The 20,648-nt window shown below is 39.5% G+C and overlaps 1 long non-coding RNA gene across 1 annotated transcript; it reads left to right on the forward strand.

Moving 5' to 3' along the window:
- Positions 1–13,257: 13,257 nt before the first annotated feature.
- Positions 13,258–19,241, forward strand: LOC132054043 (uncharacterized). Its single transcript, XR_009414222.1, has 2 exons — positions 13,258–14,072; positions 18,988–19,241. It is a non-coding gene; the product is annotated as an uncharacterized LOC132054043 (long non-coding RNA).
- The last annotated feature ends 1,407 nt before the right edge of the window (positions 19,242–20,648 follow it).

A 20,648-nucleotide genomic window follows, 5' to 3' on the forward strand; every position in this document is an offset into this window, starting at 1 on the left:
GAGAGTTAACTCGTAAACTTCTGCAATTAGCTAGCCTAGGAGTTCGAGTAATAGACTCGGGCAATATGGGAGTTACCATTCTGAAATTCAGCTATTTCGTCACTAGTAGTTGAGGTGAAAGAGCGCCAGTATGAGGATCCCATATTAGTTCATTACAGAAATGCACTTCCTCAGAAGAAGAACTCATCTTTTGAAATTTCTGTAGATGGAGTTCTCAGGTGTCGAGGCAGATTATGTGTTCCTGATGTAGCAAGATTACATCATCAGATTTTAGAGGAAGCCCATTGTTCCCGTTATTCTGTGCATCCGGGAGCGACAAAAATGTATCATGATCTTAAATCCATTTATTGGTGGGACAGGATGAAGAAATACATAGCAGAGTTCGTAGCTCAATATCCTAACTGTCAGGAGATAAAGATTAAGCATCAAAAGCCCGGTAGATTGTTGCAAGCTATGAAAATTCTGACTTGGAAATATAAAGTGATTAATATGGTTTTTATTGCAGGATTGCCTCGTTCTCAGCATAAGTATGATTCTATATGGGTAATTATGGATAGATTTACGAAGTCAGCTCATTTTCTACCTGTTAGGACTACATACACAGCTGAGGATTATGCAAAGCTTTATATCAAAAAGATAGTACGACTCCATGGTATTCCAGTATCTATTATTTCTGATACAGGAACCCAGTTCACAGCTAATTACTAGAAGTCCTTCTAAGAAGGTCTAGGGACTCAGGTGAGTCTTAGTATAGCATTTCATCCACAGACTGATGGGCAAGCTGAGAGCACCATTCAGACTCTCGAGGATACGCAACGGGCATGTGTGCTGGATTTTGGAGGTAATTGGGATGATTACTTATCGCTTATTGAGTTTACTTATAACAATAGTTATTATTCCAGCATCCAAATGGCCCCGTATGAGGCTTTATATGAGCGCTAGTGTAGATCTTCAATTGGGTGGTTCTAAGTGGGGGAAGCTAAGTTAATAGGGCCAGACAAGGGCCAGACTTGATCCAACAAGCCATGGAAAAGGTCAAGCTTATTCAGGATCGATTATTGACAACTCAGAGTCGCTAGAAATCTTATGCAGACAATCACCGGCGAGCCTTAGAGTTCCAAGTGAATGACTGGGTATTCTTGAAGGTGTCACCGATAAAAGCTGTGATGAGATTTGGTAAAAAGGGTAAGCTTAGTCCTCGGTACATTGGGTCTTACAAGATTGTGCGCAAGGTAGGCCAGGTGGCTTATGAGTTAGATTTACTTTCAGACTTGGAGTCAGTTCACCCAGTTTTTCATGTATCGATGCTTCACAAGTGTATTGGAGATCCCTCCAGAATTTTACCTGTTGATGATGTCCAAGTGACCGAGCAACTATCCTATGAAGAAGTTCCCATTGCTATTCTAGATAGGCAAGTTCGAAGGCTTAGAACCAAGGATATAGCTTCAGTTAAAGTTTTATGGAGAAACAATAATAGGGAAGAGATGACTTGGGAAGCCGACGAAGATATGAAGTTTAGGTATCCATATTTATTTCCACTCCAGAGGAAATTCAGACAGAGGCACCATTGTCCTCAAGTATGTAATGCTTTCTTTCGATGATTTCTTGATCGTGTGTGGCCATTATTGTTGTTGTAGCCCTGTGAGGTGATATATATATATATATATATATATATATATATATATATATATATATATATATATATATATATATATATATATATATATATATATTTTGGGTTGATGTATATATATATTTGGGTTGATGTGACGGATGGTAGGGACCTATTATAGGGGAAACACTGGCGAAATTCTTGTAAAATCCCTAAGAGCCTAACATTCGAGGACGAATGTTCCTAAGGGGAGAGGAATGTTACATCTTGGAAATTTTGTGTCGTTCGCATTATGAGTATACTAACACAAGATTAAACTGGAAATGAGGTCCTTATAAGGTTAAGGAGGGTATTTGATAACTTTAAGTGTGTACCCTAAGGTTTTAGAGTCATATGAATTGGTGGAAGTATGCTCGTCAAAGGAATAGGAATTTAAGTCATGTTTTGGGAAGATTTCGTATCATTTGAGTTGTACATTTTTTAGTGATGCCTTGAGGGGGAGATATAGGGCCCCTTAAATGGTTAATGAATTTTTACACAAGTTCCAAGAATATTCCATAAGGATCGGAGGTCAAACGAATAAAAAAGAACGCATTTTCGCGAAACCGGGGAAATAGGGGCCATATGCGGCTGCATACTCAGTATGCTAGACCGCATATGGGCCGAAAACTCCCCAAATTTTCAACCCTCACTGCCCAGCCTCCTCCCTAAGGAGAGGAGGGGAGATGCAGCCGCATATCCAATATGCTGAGCCGCATCTCCACCGTAAAGTGATGTGGGGGAGCGACTTTGCCACCTTTTTAAATCCCAAAAGATCCCATTTTCATCTCAACCTCCCACACTTATTTCCCCAAACTTCTAGAGAGTTATTGAAGGTTCCATAACACTCCAAACCTTTCCATATCATCAAGAGAGAAGACCAACATCAAAACTCAAAGATAATCCATGGAAGCTGATTGTTCTTGCTTCTCTTCAAAGTTGTGATAAACTTGGTCTTGAAAGGAGTCGGGAAAGGTGAAGTTCTTCTATACTAAGGTATGATGTTCGAATTATTTGCATGATTGAGTTGATATAAAGGTTTAGTGACCCATGGAATCGAAAAGAATTAAAGTGGAGAACTCATAAATTTTGAAGTGAAGAAGATGACTATGAGATGAACTTAAAAAGGGGATTTTGGGTAAATTACACTAAATTGAATATAACTTCTTGATTATGGTATTGTGAACGTTATTATTGTTGTTGGGAGTTGATTTGTAATATGGTGGAAGTTGACAAAATAGGGGAAATGCTGCCCAAATTTCGTTGGTTCGTTAATTGCACTAGTTTGAACTTAGAAGTGTTTTCAAGACTTAACCTTAAGTATGAATCCTCTTGAATGTAGATTTTTTCGGACTTTGGAGAAGAACTTTAAGTAGTTAAGAAGATGTAAAGGTATGTAAGGCTAACCCTTCTTTATAAAGGCATGATTTCCTTGTCGTGAATCCATCTATGATGTTCTAATGTCTTACTTCCTAGAGAATGTTAGAAGCTCATGACTACCAAAATTCTTAAGATATTATTGATAAAAGACCTTCATAGTGATGATGATAATTATGGTGATGACGTTACTCTTATTTATGATATATACGTATATAGTTATTTTATGATACCGAGCTTATATAGCCGGGTATGATATCTATTGCGCGCGCACCACTGCAGATGGGTATGGACAACACCAATTTTGATAAGGTCGGGTATGGACAATACCGAGCCCTATATGGCCGGGTATGGGTGATACCGATCCTACATGGTTGGGTATGGTATAGCATGTGTCTATGTATGAAATGTTTCCTCTAGAGAAAGGTTAAGTTTGCATAACAAATGTCTTAATGAGTGTATGAGGTATAAATTGTTCACTTTATCTTATGTTATCTTCATGCTCTCATCATGTTACTATTCATGCCTTACATATTCAGTACATTTTTTGTACTGATGTCCTTTTATTTGTGGACGCTGTGTCTATGCCCACAGGTAGAGAGGGAGACAGACCAAACCTATAGGCTGCTTCGTCAGTGATTGCATAGCAGTGCTCCTTTTTTATCCGGAGCTGCAGTCATTGGTATTATTCTTTTTGTGTATATATTTGGGCATGGCGGGGTCTTGTCCCGTCTTTATGATATTACATACTTTTCATAGAGGCTCGTAGACAGATGTGTATAGCCAGGTATTTCGTAGCCTTATCGGTTCACATTTTGTATATCATTTTGATAGCCTTACCGACTTATATATATATGGGCATAGTATTGATGTTTATGTAAAGGTGCCTATGTTCGGGGGAACTTGTGTCTTTTTAGTTGTGATGATTAAGAGTTAGCCATGTGGCTTACCTGGTTATGATTATGAAAAGTATGTTGAGAGGCGCTCGGTAGGTTAACTCCGGGTGCCCGTCATAGCCCTCCGGTTGGGTCATGACAACACCACCACAACAAACTTATCAACCATTACAACAAAATTACCAGGCGGCAGCCTATGCGTACTGCCCACCATAAAACAACCCACCACAAATTCGTCCTCTACCGAACTACCAAAATCAACCACTACCACCAGCATACAATGCTCCACGTCCTGCTTTCGAGAGGAAGCCAGCAAGAGAATTTACAACACTGCTTGAGCTAAGGGCTCGACTCTTTGAAAGGCTACACGCCGCAGGCTTAATCCAGAAAGTCCTTCCAAAATGGGCTCAGCCCAGGAATAGGTTTTTTTGGACTAATCAGACATGCCCTTATCATTCAGGGGGCAATGGGCACAGTACGAAGGATTGCATAAATCTCAAACACAAGATCCAAGATCTGATTGACAAGGGAGAGATCGTCCTGGAAACCACAACTCCCAATGTAAACCCAAACACCTTTCCCAACCATGGAAACAACAGAGTCCACATGATTGAAAAAGACGAAGACTGGGAAGCTTGCAGGGCATTGGTCCCCAGAATAGTTAAGTCCATTGAACAAAAAGAGGCTTCCTTCACACTCCAGGATCGTCCCAATTTCAAGGTCCTGATCCTAGCACCAGAAATTCTAAAGGCTATACCAAGGTTCGGAATCTTAGTCCCAGCACCGGTGGTGGCTCAGGTGGCACAACAGATAGTGCCCGATCCCAAAGAATCAGTCATTGTGTAAGCAGCCATGGCCTAAGGCATGACTCACTCAAGAAGATGTTACATCCTTGAAGAACTTGCCCAAAATGCTGCGAGAAAGGAAAACACCCAGAAAAGGGAAATAACTGAAGGAGAAGCCGAAGATTTCTAGCGGCGTATGCAGCCAAAGGATTATTCAATTGTTGAGCATCTGAAGAAAACACCAGCACAAATATCGGTGTTAGCACTACTGGCCAGCTCGCCATCACACAGGTAAGCTCTCATGAAAGTGTTAGATGATGCACACGTGCCAGCAGGTACGAGCAGTGAGGATCTAGCCGGGTTAGTAGCACACATCATTGGAGAACACAAAGTTTGCTTCTCTAAAGAGGAATTGCTAGGCGAAGGAACCTGCTACAACCGAGCTCTTTATATCACTCTAGAATGTTGTGACAAAGTGATAGGAAGGGTACTTATGGATAATGGGGCAGGGCTCAACATCTGCCCTTTAACCACATTAACACAGCTCGGCTATGACATTGGCCAAATCCGCCAAAGCGGGATGAACGTCAGGGCATTCGATGGGTCCCAAAGTGATTCCTTGGGAGAGATAGATCTGCACATCCGAATAGGACCTGCCTCCTTCACAACAGAGTTCCAAGTCATGGCAATCACCGCCAATTACAATCTGCTCTTGGGAAGACCATGGATACACTCTGCTGGTGTTCTACCATCAATATTGCACCAGGCCATGAAGTTTGAGTTGAAAGGCCAGGAGATTGTATTCATAGTTGAAAAGATACGCAGAAGTACCCTTACAACATCATACCAGTGATCGAAGGAAACCCCAATGGATTAGATTTCCATGTGGTAGAATATATCGGGGCAACCCATTCTGAAGGGTAAATTGACAAACTAATGCTAACAGTTTACAAAATGATTGCCTCCACAATGCTGAGGAATGGTTTTGAGACAGTGAGAGGCTTGGGAAATGATTTGGAAGGCATAACAAAACCTGTGCCAGTCCCAAAGGAAAACTACTACTTCAGTCTGGGGTATACTCCTAGAGAAGACGAGCTCACAAAAGCCATCCGGAGAGAGCCAAGAAGGGGAAATCTACCTCAGCCAATTCTGGGGTTGTACCATTAATTTCCCACAAGGATGCCGACGCACAGAGGCGAAGAAGCTAATGAGGGCCTGGAGATGCTGTTTCAAGAAGAGGGATGCTATGCCATCATCAAAGAAAGCCAGGAGACACCCACTATAAGCAGCCCGAGGCAGAGAGAGCGCTTGGACAATTGGACATCTACTCCCTTCTTGGCTCCTCGGTAGAAAGATGGATTTCCCTAAAAAATCCTTAGCGCTAAAAACAGGCGACATCGGCCGAGGCCCGAATGATCGCCCCTTTTACAAAAATTATCTCGTAATGGGAATGGTCCGACGTTATTCCAGATCAGGACCACAGTTTGTAATCAATTACTTTCGAATCAATGAAAGCCTAGATTTACACAAAAATATTATTTTTTACTAATAATAATAAAACTTTCCCTATAATCATGCATAATGGACAATAATAAAACCTAACTTTGCTTCGCCTCGCCTTTTCAGTAAAAATAGTAATAAAACAACTGAAATTGTCATGACATATCGTGAAACGAACGAGGAAAATAACAAACAAGAGTACGAGGAGTACGACGAAGAGACGATGATGCTAGAGGGCTTGGTAGAAGAGTTGGAAGAATTGGAAGATAAGAAAAAGCCAAACATGGACGAAACCGAGGTGATCAACCTCGGTGATGAAGAAAATGTCAAAGAAACACGAATCAGTGCTCACTTAGAAGCACCACAGAAAGAAGAGCTCATAACTCTGTTAAAGGAATACGTGGATGTCTTCGCCTGGTCATGCGATGATATGCCAGGATTGAGCACTGAAATAGTGGCCCATATATTGCCCATAAAAGAAGGCTTCCCCCTGGTTAAGCAAAAGACTCGGACATTTAAGCCGGACATGAGTATCAGGATTAAGGATGAATTGGAGAAACAGATCAAGTCCAAAATAGTGAAGGTAATGTCCTACCCCACTTGGTTGGCCAACATAGTGCTAGTACCCAAGAAAGATGGAAAAATCTGAATCTATATAGACTACCGAGATCTCAATCGGGCCAGTCCAAAGTATAACTTTCCCTTTTCGAACATCCACATTCTCATAGACAACTGCGCCAAGCACGAGTTGCAGTCTTTTATGGATTGTTTCGTCGGGTACCATCAGATACTCATGAGCGAAGAAGACGCTGAGAAGATAGCCTTCATCACCCCTTGACGAGTCTACCATTATCGAGTAATGTCGTTCGTCCTCAAGAATACCGACACCACATATATGAGAGCCATGACTACCCTATTCCATTACATGATGCATCGAGAGATCGAGGCTTATGTGGATGATGTCATCACAAAGTCAAAAGAAAGCTCAGAACATACCACACACCTGTCTAAGTTCTTTGACAGGCTTCGTAAATTCAACCTGAAGCTAAACCCAAAAAAATGCCCGTTTGGAGTGCCTACGGGTAAATTGCTAGGGTTCATAGTCAGCCGCAGAGGCAATGAATTGGACCCTACAAAGATCAAAGCAATCCAAGAGTTACCACCTCCCAAAACCCAGAAAGAAGTCATGAGCTTCTCGGGAAGGCCAAATTACATTGGGCCCAGTCAACGGTGATTAGGGAACCAATCCTCAAATTACCCAAGAAAAACGCTCCCACAAAGTGGACGGAGGAGTGCCAAGAGGCATTCGATAAAATCAAGAAATACCTTTCCAATCCTCCTATCCTAATGCCACCTAGGCAAGGGAGTCCTCTGCTACTGTACCTATCAGTATCAGAAAATGCTTTTGGGTGCATGCTCGCCCAACATGATGAAGAAGGCAAAAAGGAACATGCCATCTATTACTTGAGCAAGAAATTCACATCCTGCGAGTCAAGATACACACTCGTAGAGAAAACATGTTGTGCCCTGACATGGATCGCCCAAAATCTAAGACATTACTTGTCGGTGTTTACCACTCACCTTATATCCAGAATGGATCCACTAAGGCACATCTTTCGACAAACCGATGCCCGTGAAAAAGTTAGCTGAATGGCAGATGATACTAAGTGAATTCGACATTGTGTATGGGGCACAAAATGCAATCAAAGGGAAAGCCCTAGATGACTTTCTAGCGAAAAGTCCCATCAATGATGAACTCGAACCATTACGGACTTTCTTCCCAAATTAGGAAGTAATGGCTATGGAAGAATAGGTGGCTGATCCCTACTCGGTATGGATACTGTTCATTGATAGAGCAGTCAACTACAAAGGTTCCGGCATCGGAGCAGTGTTGATATCAGAAACAAAACAACACTACCTGGTGGCCGCAAAAATCAATTTCAGGTGTACCAACAACATGGCCAAATATGAAGCATGTGTTCTCGGCCACAAAATGGCTTTGGACATGAACATACAAGAGTTGTTGGTAATCGGAGATTTTGACTTGCTCATCAATCAACTGAAAGAAAAATAGGCAACCAAGAATGACAAAGTACTACCATATGCAAACCGGGTACAGAGACTGTGCGGAAGATTCAAAAGCATTAACTTCAGGCATACTCCGAGGGCTCAAAACAAGTTTGCTGACGCATTATCTATAATAGCCTCCATGATTCAGCACCCCGAGAGTACCCACATTGATCCACTAGAGATCACTCTGAAAGAAGAACATGCTCACTGCGCTCACGTCGAGGCCGAGCCAGATGGAAAACTGTGGTATGTGACATCAAGGTATACTTGGAGAAAGGAGAGTATCCCCTAGAAGGCTCAACAAATCAGAAGAAAACCATCAGGAGACTAGCCAATGAATTCTTCTTGAACAAAGAAGTGTTGTACAAAAGAACACCAGACCTTGGGTTACTCAGATGTGTGGACGCCGCAGAGGCCACAAAATTGCTGAAAGAGGTACACGTGGGGGCATACAGACTTCGCATGAATGGATTTATCCTCGCCAAGAAGATCTTGAGGATGGGATACTACTGGATGACCATGAAGCATGAATCCTATAAATTTGTGCAAAAAATGCCATCAATGTCAGATACACGAAGACTTAATCAAGGTTCCTCCGACAGAACTACATGTAATGAGCTCCCCTTGGCTATTTGTGGCATGGGGGATGGACGTCATCGGACCCATTGAGCCACCAAAATCCAATGGACATTGTTTCATCTTAGTCACCATCGACTACTTCACCAAGTGGGTGGAAGCAACTTCTCACAAATCAATGACCAAGAAAGTTGTGGCTAACTTCGTCAAGAACAATCTCATATACCTCTTCGATATGCCTGAGTCTATCATAACTGACAATGGAGCAAATTAGAACAGCCATCTGATGAAAGACATCTATGAACAATTCAAGATAACTCACAGGAACTCTACCGCCTACCGACCACAGATGAATGGAGCCACAGAGGCTGCAAACAAGAACATCAAAAGAATCTTGAGGAAGATGATCGATAACTACAAAAATTGGCACGAATAGTTTTTTTATGCTTTGTTGGGGTACAAAATGACCACCCGAACATCCACCGGAGCAACCCCTTATTTTCTTATTTATGGTATAGAAGCGGTCATATTTATGGTACAAAAACGGTCATACCCGTAGAAGTGGAAATTCCTTCTCTCAGGATCATCCAAGAAGCAGAGTTGGACGATGCAGAATGGGTCAGAAATCTCTATGAGCAACTAGCAATGATTGACGAAAAAAGAATGGTGGCAGTATGCCACGAACAGCTGTACAGACAAAGAATGTCTCGAGCTTTCAACAAATAGGTCAGAGCTCGACTCTTTCAAATTGGACAACTCGTACTCAAGCGAGTCTTCCCTCTCCAAGAAGAATACAAAGGAAAGTTTGTACCAAATTAGCAAGGACCATATATGGTCAGGAAGGAACTCTCAGGACGAGCCGTAGTCCTAGCCGAGATGGACGAACAAGAGTGGCCCAAAGCTATCAATGCAGAAGCACTGATATTACATTTAGGATTCCATTTGATTGTAATCGCATTATTATTTCCCTATAATTATATCTTTTGCTTGTAATCGCACTTTTGTAATAGAATAGTGAAAAACAATCATCTATGTAATGAACTATGCAATGACCTGACTTCCCCACTGTGGGATACGTAGGCAGTCCATATCGGACCAGGTCACATTATTAGTAAAAAACCAAAAACTCAAATACTTTATTTTGAACTACGTTCAACCTGATTTCCTGCTGTGACAGGATACGTAGGCGCTTTCGATCTCGGTCGCCACAAAAGAAAAACCCTTACGAAGCCTCAGAGACACAAAGTCAGGAGGAATCAATAGGATCAGATTATAAGTATCGACGCAAGAGTCAGCCAACATCAACCTATACTAAGGCAGAATTTTTTAGGAGACCTCAAAAATTCCTATCAAAAGCAATCAGCAAAGAATATTACAAGCCCAGACCATACACTGGGGCAAAATTTTTTAGAGAACAAAGAGACGACACAAGAGTCAATCAGATCAGGGCCTGAAACTGGGGCAGAATTTTTGAGAAAAGATCTCAAAAATTCCACCAGTTCAGGGACTTAGCATCAAGGCCTCCCGAAAGACCAGAAGACTTCGTCTGAAAACACATGTCATGACACCTAAAACAAACAAAGATTTTACAACTTTATCTTTAGATTTTGAAATTTAGTATAAATTCGCTTTAAAACCATCTCTCGAAATACTTAGTCCAAGAGGATTCAAAGGTGCATCAAGAGAAGACACTAGACAGGAGGAAAACGATGTTAGTCGGCTTCTTAGGAAACTAAAAAATTTTCTGTGGATGTAGGCTTTTTAAACAGGGAGATAGATACGCCATCGACGGGCTTACAGACAAAAAAGGAAAAGACGAACTTAACTAGACGTCCAATGGCCAAAAGGGTCTGGACAAAATGAAAGAAAAATAACGTCTCTGACCACGAGGGTCATGAAATGAATGAGAAAGGCATATTCGACCGAAAGGGTAATACAAAAAGGAACGATGAAGATGCATCCGACCAAAAGGGTCAGGACAATGAGCATAAAGATACATCTGACCAAAAAGGTCATATAAAGAATGAACGACAAAGACATATTCGACCACAAGGGTCACATAAGGAGCAAATGATGAAGACATATCAGGCCAAAATGGTCCTAATGAATGATCATAAAGACGTACTCGACCAAAAAGGTCATGACAAAGACAAAGGGCATATCCGACCACAAGGGTCATAGCCAATACAATGGACGAAAAAAAGATTATCCAGCCACAAGGGCCATATCTGTCATCTGCATGCCAAAAGGTCCATTCATTCAAACAACCAAAAAAGCCATTCATACAAACTGCCAAAAGGGCTATTCATTCATTCAAAATAGCCAGAAGGGCCATTCATACAAACAACCAAAAGGGTTATTCATTCGTTCAAAACCGCCAAAAAGGCCATTCATACAAACAGCCAAAATGGCCATTCATTCATTCAAACAGCCAAAAGGGCCATTCATTTCGAACTGCCAAAAGGGTCATTCATACAAATAGCCAAAATGGCCATTCATACAAACAACCAAAAGGAGCATTCTTTCATTCAAACTACAAACAAGGCCATTCATACAAACAGCCAAAAGGGCCATTCATATCAAACAGCCAAAAGGTCCATTTATAAAAATAGCCAAAAGGGCCATTCATTCATATCAAACTACCAAAAGGGCCATTCATACAAACAGCCAAAAGGGCCATTCATTCAAACTGCCAAAAGGGCCATTCATTCAAATATCCAAAAGGGCCATTCATTCAAACAACCAAAAGGGCCATTTATTCAAACACCATAAAGAATATTTGCAATCCTGTTAAATTTAGGAAACAGGTACATAGCCGCCAGAAAGGAGCCGGCTCGCTGAACCAGATCCAGACAATTGCAGAGCAAACGGGGAACTTTTTGTTACGCAGCCGGTCAAGATATGGTGCCCATGAAAGTCATGCTTTTCGGCCAGGATTGGGAAGCCATCCGATCTTAGACTCGACCATAATTTTGTTTGCTATTTGCTTTCTTTCTAAAAAACTGCGACCAGTCGGATACACACCGGGAAATCTGAAGGCATTTCCGCATAAGAGATATACTCTTCCCCAGCAAGTCGAACTACATGTAACCTGATTCCCAGAGACCAGCGATATATAGGCGGGCTCAAGACCAGAGAATCTGTCACACTCTAACAGCCGTCCTAAGAAAACCCAGTTGCAACACTGGAGATCTCAGGACTTTCCTTTCAAATCACTTAAAGTCCTTAGTTGTGTCGACTACAAGTGGCCTGAATTCTCGCAGAGCCCAAGATATGTAGGAAACCCAGAAACCAGGGTCGATATTTAAAACTACATAAAAATAAGGGGGTAGAATGAGTTAGCTCGGGGATGGTCTTGCCATCCCTGAATACCGCAGGTGCAGTTGTTGACACTTAATTTTTGACCGTCCATAATTTATTTTAATTACTTAGAGTCCTTAAATGATAAACGAAGTGAACCATGCATTTTTAGAGGTCAAAATGATTTCATAAAATTATGTAGGATAGTATTTTACCACTCTTATTTGATAAAATAATTTCTCTAATATTATAAACCATTTAGGAATTAATTGGCACATTTTACAACAATTATGAATTATTTGCTAGATTTAACCAAAGAGAAGAGCAATTTTAAATAATTATTTATTTGATTGTTTAAATTGCTGAAAATCAATTAGCAAATATTTTATTTCATTTAGTCCAAGGAATTTTATTAATTAAAAGAATTGACCATTTTATCCTTAAATTGTGTATATTAAATATGCATTGGCATAATTTGTTAGAATTAATCATAATTATTCTTGTGTTTAATGATGATTAAATTCCACAATAATTAGTTGGTTAGTCAATTATCGCCTTGATTGAAAGAACCAAACTCATTGGTTCAAATCAATTAAGGTCACTATTACAAATTGGCCTATCAATTGTTTAGTTGTTTCTGTTATGGCCGTAATTGAAGTAACCAATTCATGGTTTAGGGTAATTGGGGTCTTTTTTTTTTAAGCCTCTTAATGATTTAATTGATTTGATTATGACCTTAGTTAAAATAACCAAATTCATTAGCTTAAATTAATTAAGGTCATTATTATCTTTAAATTGGCTAATTAGGACAAATATGGCCATAATTGAAATAATCAATTAGATTAAATCAATTAAGGATGTATTTGCAAAGATAAGCCATTTTCATAATTGACCGTATTTTAACTAAATTAATCGGTTAATTATGGCCTAATATGATTATAATCGAAATATTGTTGTCAATAATCGATATTTTAAACTTTACCCGTTTATTTGATTTACCCATTTTACCCTTTATACGCATATATACACTAAATATACATACACATATACAATATACACATGGTGCCCCTTCCTTTTCTTTTAAATCTAGACCGAGGCCCAGTCTAATATAGGACTGACCCGACCTAGATCAATGATAAGAGGGGTAACACCCCTTCTCTTCCTCATTTTCACGTTTCCTTCATGCCAAACATCCTCTTCTCTCACCTCTCTTCTTCTTTTAACCCTAACCCTAGTAACCGCCTAGGATTTCTCCTTTCTCTCATGCCAGAAATGGCAATGGCGCAAAGAAGAGCAGGCTCATTCAGTCCTTGCACGTCCATATGAGGTAACATTAATTGCTACTCCCCTTTTCTCCACTCATTCTCACCAAATGCAACCTAACCTAGGTAATTCTCGCCTCTCTCTCTCTATTATTTTTCATCTTTTTTCATCTGAATCAAGTACACAATGCATTGATGACCTTGGATTGAGTTGTTTCAACCCTCAAATCTCATTAGTTCATCATGAACCGACCGGATTGAGGGTGAATGGTTGAGAATCGACCATTCAATGTTATGTTTGGCTAAATCTTAGCCATTGGTTGTTGGACGGAAGGATGATTTCTCAGAAATCACACTAGTCCCACATCGGTTGGGGAATTAAGGTTGGGTATTTAGGGATTCTATAAATAGAACCCCCACTTCATTGAAAAAAAAAAAGAGGAAGTTTTGAACAATCTTGCATATGCAAAAGCTTGATATTTGAGCATTTGACTCAAATTTTAAGCTAGTAGTAAAAATTTTATACTTAACTGTTAGAGGTTGAGTCTTCAATTTAAAAAGTTTAATTTTATTTTCTTATGTGGTGGCTGAGTTGAGGAGAGAAAGCACAAAAGGCTTTCATATCCGTTCTTGCTCGCGGCTACACCCAAAAAAGGTAAGCTTTTATCTTGTTATTACTTTCCTTTAGTTTTTCTTTGTTTAGTTTGAGTGTTAGTGATAACCTTCTTAGTTAGGTATTGATAATGTGAGTTATGCTTAGTTAAAATGTTATTCTGAGAATGCTATGTTAGTTTTACTGTATCAGTGATATGTGTATGGTTATGATTGATCATTAGTGCGTTTGTGATTTAGTTTAGATGTGATTATGTCTTGTTTAGCCTAAAGCAGTCTCTAATAAGGTGGTTGACCAATGATAATCATTTAGATCACTAATGCCTGATTATAAGACCAGATGGTTGAGTTCAAATAGATTTGTTATGATTTTCTTAAATACATCTGAAGGTCTAATTAATTTAACTAAGTGACACACATTAGTTTAAGGATTTTAGGCATGATTGAAACTGGAAGTGAGAAGGTTTTGAATTAGTGTTTGATTACTGATTGTTGAAGATTGAGTGGGATTAAAGTAATCTGTCCTAGAGGAGTCTGACGTGGATATGTTGTAAAGGTGATTTGTCTTTTCATTTTATGTTATTTGGCTTGGTTCAATAAAAAGGTGAGAGGATCATATGTGTGGGTGCATAAGTTGTAAACCACTTGGTAATGGGGATTGCCGGTATTGACATGTAGAACGGGACTCTATCTTTATTCTCGTCCGATTAATCAGTTCTTCAAAAGATCTATGAGACTATGGAGTGAAAGATTTGATCAATGAATATTCGATTCTTTCTTCAATGCACATTAAGAGAAGAAGGACAATAACCAAGTTTCACTTGGTTCACAATGCTTTCTTCGAAATAAGAGGTGGCCATGGCACATCTCGTATGCATATGGGGAAAACCTATGACCATCCACACCTTGATCTTTCTCTTCCCATTCATTAAATCCAGGGATTCCAAGAATGAACTTATCCTGTTTTCCCTTTTCTAATACACGCACTGGTTTAAGACAAGCCTGTTGTAACGACCCATTTGGTCGTTATAGTCTCCTCGGTGTTTTTACACATTCCCGAGCATTGATTACCTCACTTTTGACTCGAGGGGACCGTTGATACGCTTTCTGAGGTGTCTAGGTCGGATTCAGGCAACTTTTGTGAAAATATAGGTTTAAGGTGAAAATGGTTGATCCAAAGTTTACTTTTGGGCAAACGAACCTTTTTCGGAACTTTATCTATTTCGAGAGGTCAAGATATTCGTTTAGAACTTATGTGTGTGTTTGGTTAGGTTCCCAATGCACTTGGGTGCATTTTGGGACTTGGGATGAAAATTCTCAATTAAGGCACCGGGGGTTGACTCGGTCAACGAGACCTCCGTTAGGAATTCTGAAGCCATAGGCACGTTCATAGTGCGTTTTTATATGAGACTAGGTGTTTGGTATGGGAGCAGATGGCCTCGGGAATTAGTCAAAATATCGGATCGAAAGATGAAACTTGGGTTAAGTTTCTAGTGTCTGGTGCCCGCTCTGGCTGCACCCGCACCGCTGGAGCAGTAGCATTGCCGCTGGAGCGACCGATGACTTTTAGTCATTACTGCTGAAGCGGCCCGGTGGCTGCTGGGGCGGTCCAGGTACCGCTACATCGGGTGACGGGCTGTTAATAATATTAATGAAGTGTTAAAAAGCCCTAGGCCCTTATTTTACCCCCATTTCAATATTTGAGCTTGAAGAAACTGCTCTTAAGGATATTTGGAGGAAAATCTTCTAGGTAATTCCTACTCATTTCTTTATTCTTCCTTTAAACCATAATCATGTTAGATTCCCCCTTCTCCCTTAATGAACCCATGGTGGTAAGAGTTGGAAGAAGGTGGAAGAACATTGTTCCTAGGATTATTAATGAATAAATTGGTGATGTTTTGTTAGATATTGACTAATCTAGGTTCAATAATCATAGATCATACAATTTTAACGTTGAATTTTGGATTTGGAGATTTAGGATTTACACCCAATTTGGGGGTTTGCATGAAACTAGAATCTAGGCTAATTATTAATCTAAATCAACAATTAATGGTTTGATTATGATTGCCTAGTACTTCATTAGGTATTTTGCCCGCGAATTTCTCGTTTTGCCTTTGTGGGCCCGTTTCCCCAAATTCTAGGGTTGGAATTGACCTAATTGAAATCATAGCAATATTAGTATCATTCTTCATGATTTCTAATATAGAATTCGGTTATGCTTTGACTACTTTGGTTATGAGCTTTAGTAGAAGGGCAAGGCAAATAAGTGAGTTGTTGGTGTTGCGGTTCGGCAATCCAGGTAGGTTATGATTTACCTTTAGTGAGCTTCGTATAGTGAATCACATATTTAGATTATACTATCGGAGACAGCATGTGAACCTTCGGGTATGAAGTTGGGATATTGCCTAGGTTGGGCCCTGATGTGTGTTGGAACTAGCCACCCCGTTATGTGTGCTTGATTGTTTAATTATGTTGGCTTGATACCATGTGTAGTTAGAAAATATTGACTTCTGCCTTGGCGTCTTGATTTGGATAGAATTAACATACCCGTGGTTGGTATGTGTACTTGGATATATTGTTGGTGTACCCTTGTGGTACTTGTTATATTGAACTTGATCGATTTACATATGCATTGCACGCCTTCTCTCATAGTCATACATGGACGATAATCGGTGATGATCCGGTATTGTTGATTGAGCGAAATTGATATTTGATAAACTCTTTTACTTGAGTGATTGTAAAAAGGCCTATGTCCGAAGATCCATTCCGAAATAGTTGATTCTATGAAACTCATATTTTGATGAACTCTTTTACTTGAGTGATTGTAAGAAGGCCGATGTCCGTGGTTCAATTCCGGAATCGTTGATTGTATGAAAATGATATTTGACAGACTCTTTTACTTGAGTGACTGTGAGATGGGTGATTTCCGATGAGCTATTCCGGCGTCGTTGTTGCATGGTTGATTCCTATGTTTCCCGGAATCATTGTTAGTGCATGGACTCTGCGGGTCCCCCAGGGTGGTGCCTGTGAGACTCCCCTTGTGAGCAATTAACCAGAGTCCCGTCTGTTGCATTAGGCAAAGATCCAGGATGGGTGGCACTTAGACTTCACGAGTCACGCTAGGTTGTGCTATAGAGACGTCGATATTTTCGTCCGAAGTACATGTGTACACCTCATTTGCATGGCATTACATTTCATTCATTCCATCCTTGCACTGCATTGCATTATGACTTGATTGAGATGTTTGGTGATTGGATTGGATCGGATATACTCAATCTTGAAATATTCGGGTTTTAGATGCTTACATAGGTGATGACAGCTATTCGGTTGCGATTATATTGTCTCATGCTTGGTTTGTTTATTTGCTTATCTGATTTATTATCTGAATTGTGTTAACTATGCTTAGTTGGCCGATGATGCCTACCAGTACCGTTGTTTGTACTGACCTGCACTTGCTGCATTCTTTAATGAATGCAGAGTACCAGGTCGGATGTACTTCTCTGACCCGTGGCTGATCGACTCTTCAACTTACACTCGAGTTCCCAGGGTGAGCATGGCGTCCGCTGACCTGGAAGACTTTCCGATTATATGTCTTACTTTTATTCCAGAGACATAGATATTATGTATTAGTAATTCCGGATTGTATTATTCTCCTTAGATGCTCTTGTATTATTCAGACTAGACCCTTGGGTATTTACTGTCTTCCGCACTTTTTACTACTATCTATCTATATATGTCGTGAGACTTACATATTTATTGATTTCCGATACTTAACTTTCTTCAATTTGTGTATTAGTTCATTGTTAGGATAAGGGTTCGCTTACCGAGGTGGAAAGGTAAGTACCCGAATGGCCTAAGCAAAATGGGTCGTGACACCTGTTGGTGTCTTTGTTCAAGATAATTAACTTCCTACTTAAGACTTTATAGCTTTAATGAAAAATTAGGATTAAAGGGTGTTTTAAAGAGGTGGTTTAAAATTTAGGATGTGCATCATGTCATGAAGTCTAGATATTTGCTTAAGTTGTCTGTTTGTTTCCCTTCTCTTAAAACCCATAAAGATGAGGGGGTGCAAAGTGTTTTTTTTTTTTTTTTTTTTTAAGCTTGACATATAACAGTACTGTTGGTTTTGTCCCATGTGTATCCTTGTATCCTAAGTCTGACCAGTTTAACAGCTTCTGTTTGAAATTCTACTTTTAATATGCCATGGTTTGTTGTACACAAATCCTTCTGTAATTAAGCATGCTGCTCAAGTTAGCATCTGGTGCAAATTTTGATTTTTTGCATACTTATTGAGTTCTGTTTGAACCAGCATAATCACTAATATGGCTAGGTTATGTTCAACGCATTTTCTTTGTAAGAAACTCAAGTATAAGTTTGCCTTAGCTTAGGTTTGATCACAATGATGAAAAGAAAAGACACTAGGCTTAATGATTAAGACAAGTTTAAAAATTAGCCTAAGATGAGATATAAATAAGAGTATTTACGAGTTTTGTTAATAAGATGTGTATGTATACGTGGTATATCAGCGTGTGTACTGTGTATATATACAAGTATATTAGCCACATATAGGGTGTATATCAATATCAAAGGGATAGAATTTCATTAGGCTTCAATACTTGGGCAAAAAATCAAGATTTAGTAGGTAGTTGGGCTTGGCCCACTGCAAGTTTAATAAGCCCTCGATTCACACTTATTCAAAAAGAGAAGAACAAAATGGGGATCTGCGGTGGACTTGTTAATTTGAAATAAGGGGCTGCCATGCCCAATTCCTGGGTATAACCATGTACCCATATTAACTCTGCTATGTATGGCGTATATATGTGTGTGTGTGTGTGTGTGTGTGTGTGTGTGTGTGTGAGTGTGATAAGTTCGGTAAATTAATTCTAACCGGGCTCATTTTTTCTCCTTCCTCTTATTCTTTGTGTGCATCTTGGGCCGGTACAAACCGAACCTGTTAGGCTACAGCCCAACAGTGCCAATTCTTTTGCAAAATAAAATGAGCCTAACGAAGGGAAAGGGAAGCAAATATTCGAAGATGCGTAGAAGGCCCAACCATAGGTAAAAATTGTCAACTAGGGGCTTGGTACGCCCCTAGCCTAACTTACTTTTACTTTCGCATTTATATTTGTGGTGTTTTATTACATTTGTATATTTGCAAAACGCTTGTATTATTTGAATCTTTTATGGTTATAAACTAGTCATCTTAGGACAACGGTGCTTACAGTATTTAGTAGACCTTAAGTCCCCAATATGATTCTCAAAAACAAAAGAAAACTAGACTAAGCGTGACGATTTCTAGAACTTAGAATGAAAAAAACGTTTTCTTTGATAAAGCCACATGAAACATGAAGAATTTTCAAATAGCACAAAACGTTATGGAATTGCGTTTTCCACAAATTGGATCAGGTTTGAAAAAATAGGGAACACATGTTTATGAATCAAAATGAATGTGAGATTAAGGATGAATCAAGACTAAATGATTTCGGCCCTCAGCCCACAAGAACTTTGAGACTAAAAGAAAAGATTTTGGGGCCATAGACCCACTAAGGGCGAAAGAATTAAATGCAATGGTTTTGGGCCAAGCCCACTCAGAAAACCGGTTGCGAAACATATGCAGTTGATTTTTTAGGAAATAATAAAACTGAGCCATTTTATAAATTTATTTAAAAGGAATACGTTCGTAAATACAAGGTTTTAGGATAGGACGTTCCAACGTATTATACGGATTGACCCGGAATGAAGTGTGGGATTTAGGCATGAATGAAAAAATATATATACATATATGCTTACCCTTTACAAAAACTAAAACACTTTGCACCTTTTACAAACAAAATACATTATCCTTGTACATAAAAGGAGAGTATTCTTATCCGGATATTACAAATCCGAACCTAAGATACCCTATATATAAAGGGAAATATTCAACTTTTTTCCAAAAATCAAATGATATGCAATAATGACATTCTTTTATAAATGCGGGAATAAACAAAAAATAAATAGTTCATGCAAAATAATCATACACTGGAATTCGAAGGTCAACCGTATAGAGCGGATCCTTAATACTAGGGTGCCTAACACCTTCCCTAGGGGATCACCAGAACCCTTACCTAGAACGTTGGATTACAAGGTTTTTCACTGTATTTGAATAAACCCTTCACCTTTGGTTTTCTTAATTTCCTAAAAATTAGGTGGCAAGTCTTTTTCAAAACAAGTCCGAAAGAGCACCAACAAGTTCGAAGTAGCATTTTGAGCGCTAACCCCACCCATAAAATGCGAACCATAACACCAGGTAGGTTATTTCTTACTTTCTGGTTAGACTTCGGTTAGCGAGGCATATGTAGAGTTAGTTGTTGTCGGAGAAAGCATGTTACGCCTTCGGGTACGAAGTTGGGATGGATTACTTAGGTTTGGTATTGCGGGCTTATTGCCTCTTGTGATTTATTGGCTTGTTGTCGTGTGTGTGATATTGGACTTGTTACATAGTTTCCATATTGTGATTATGATAGAGTTGTCTCTCACTCACTTTGGTATTATATGGATAGAGGAAAGAAATTGATTTAATCTTGATATTGTGATATGTGTCCATGTGTGGCACGATTGATATTGATATGGTTTCACT

The sequence above is a fragment of the Lycium ferocissimum genome, chromosome 1 (genome assembly GCF_029784015.1).
Source record: "Lycium ferocissimum isolate CSIRO_LF1 chromosome 1, AGI_CSIRO_Lferr_CH_V1, whole genome shotgun sequence".
NCBI lineage: Eukaryota > Viridiplantae > Streptophyta > Magnoliopsida > Solanales > Solanaceae > Lycium > Lycium ferocissimum.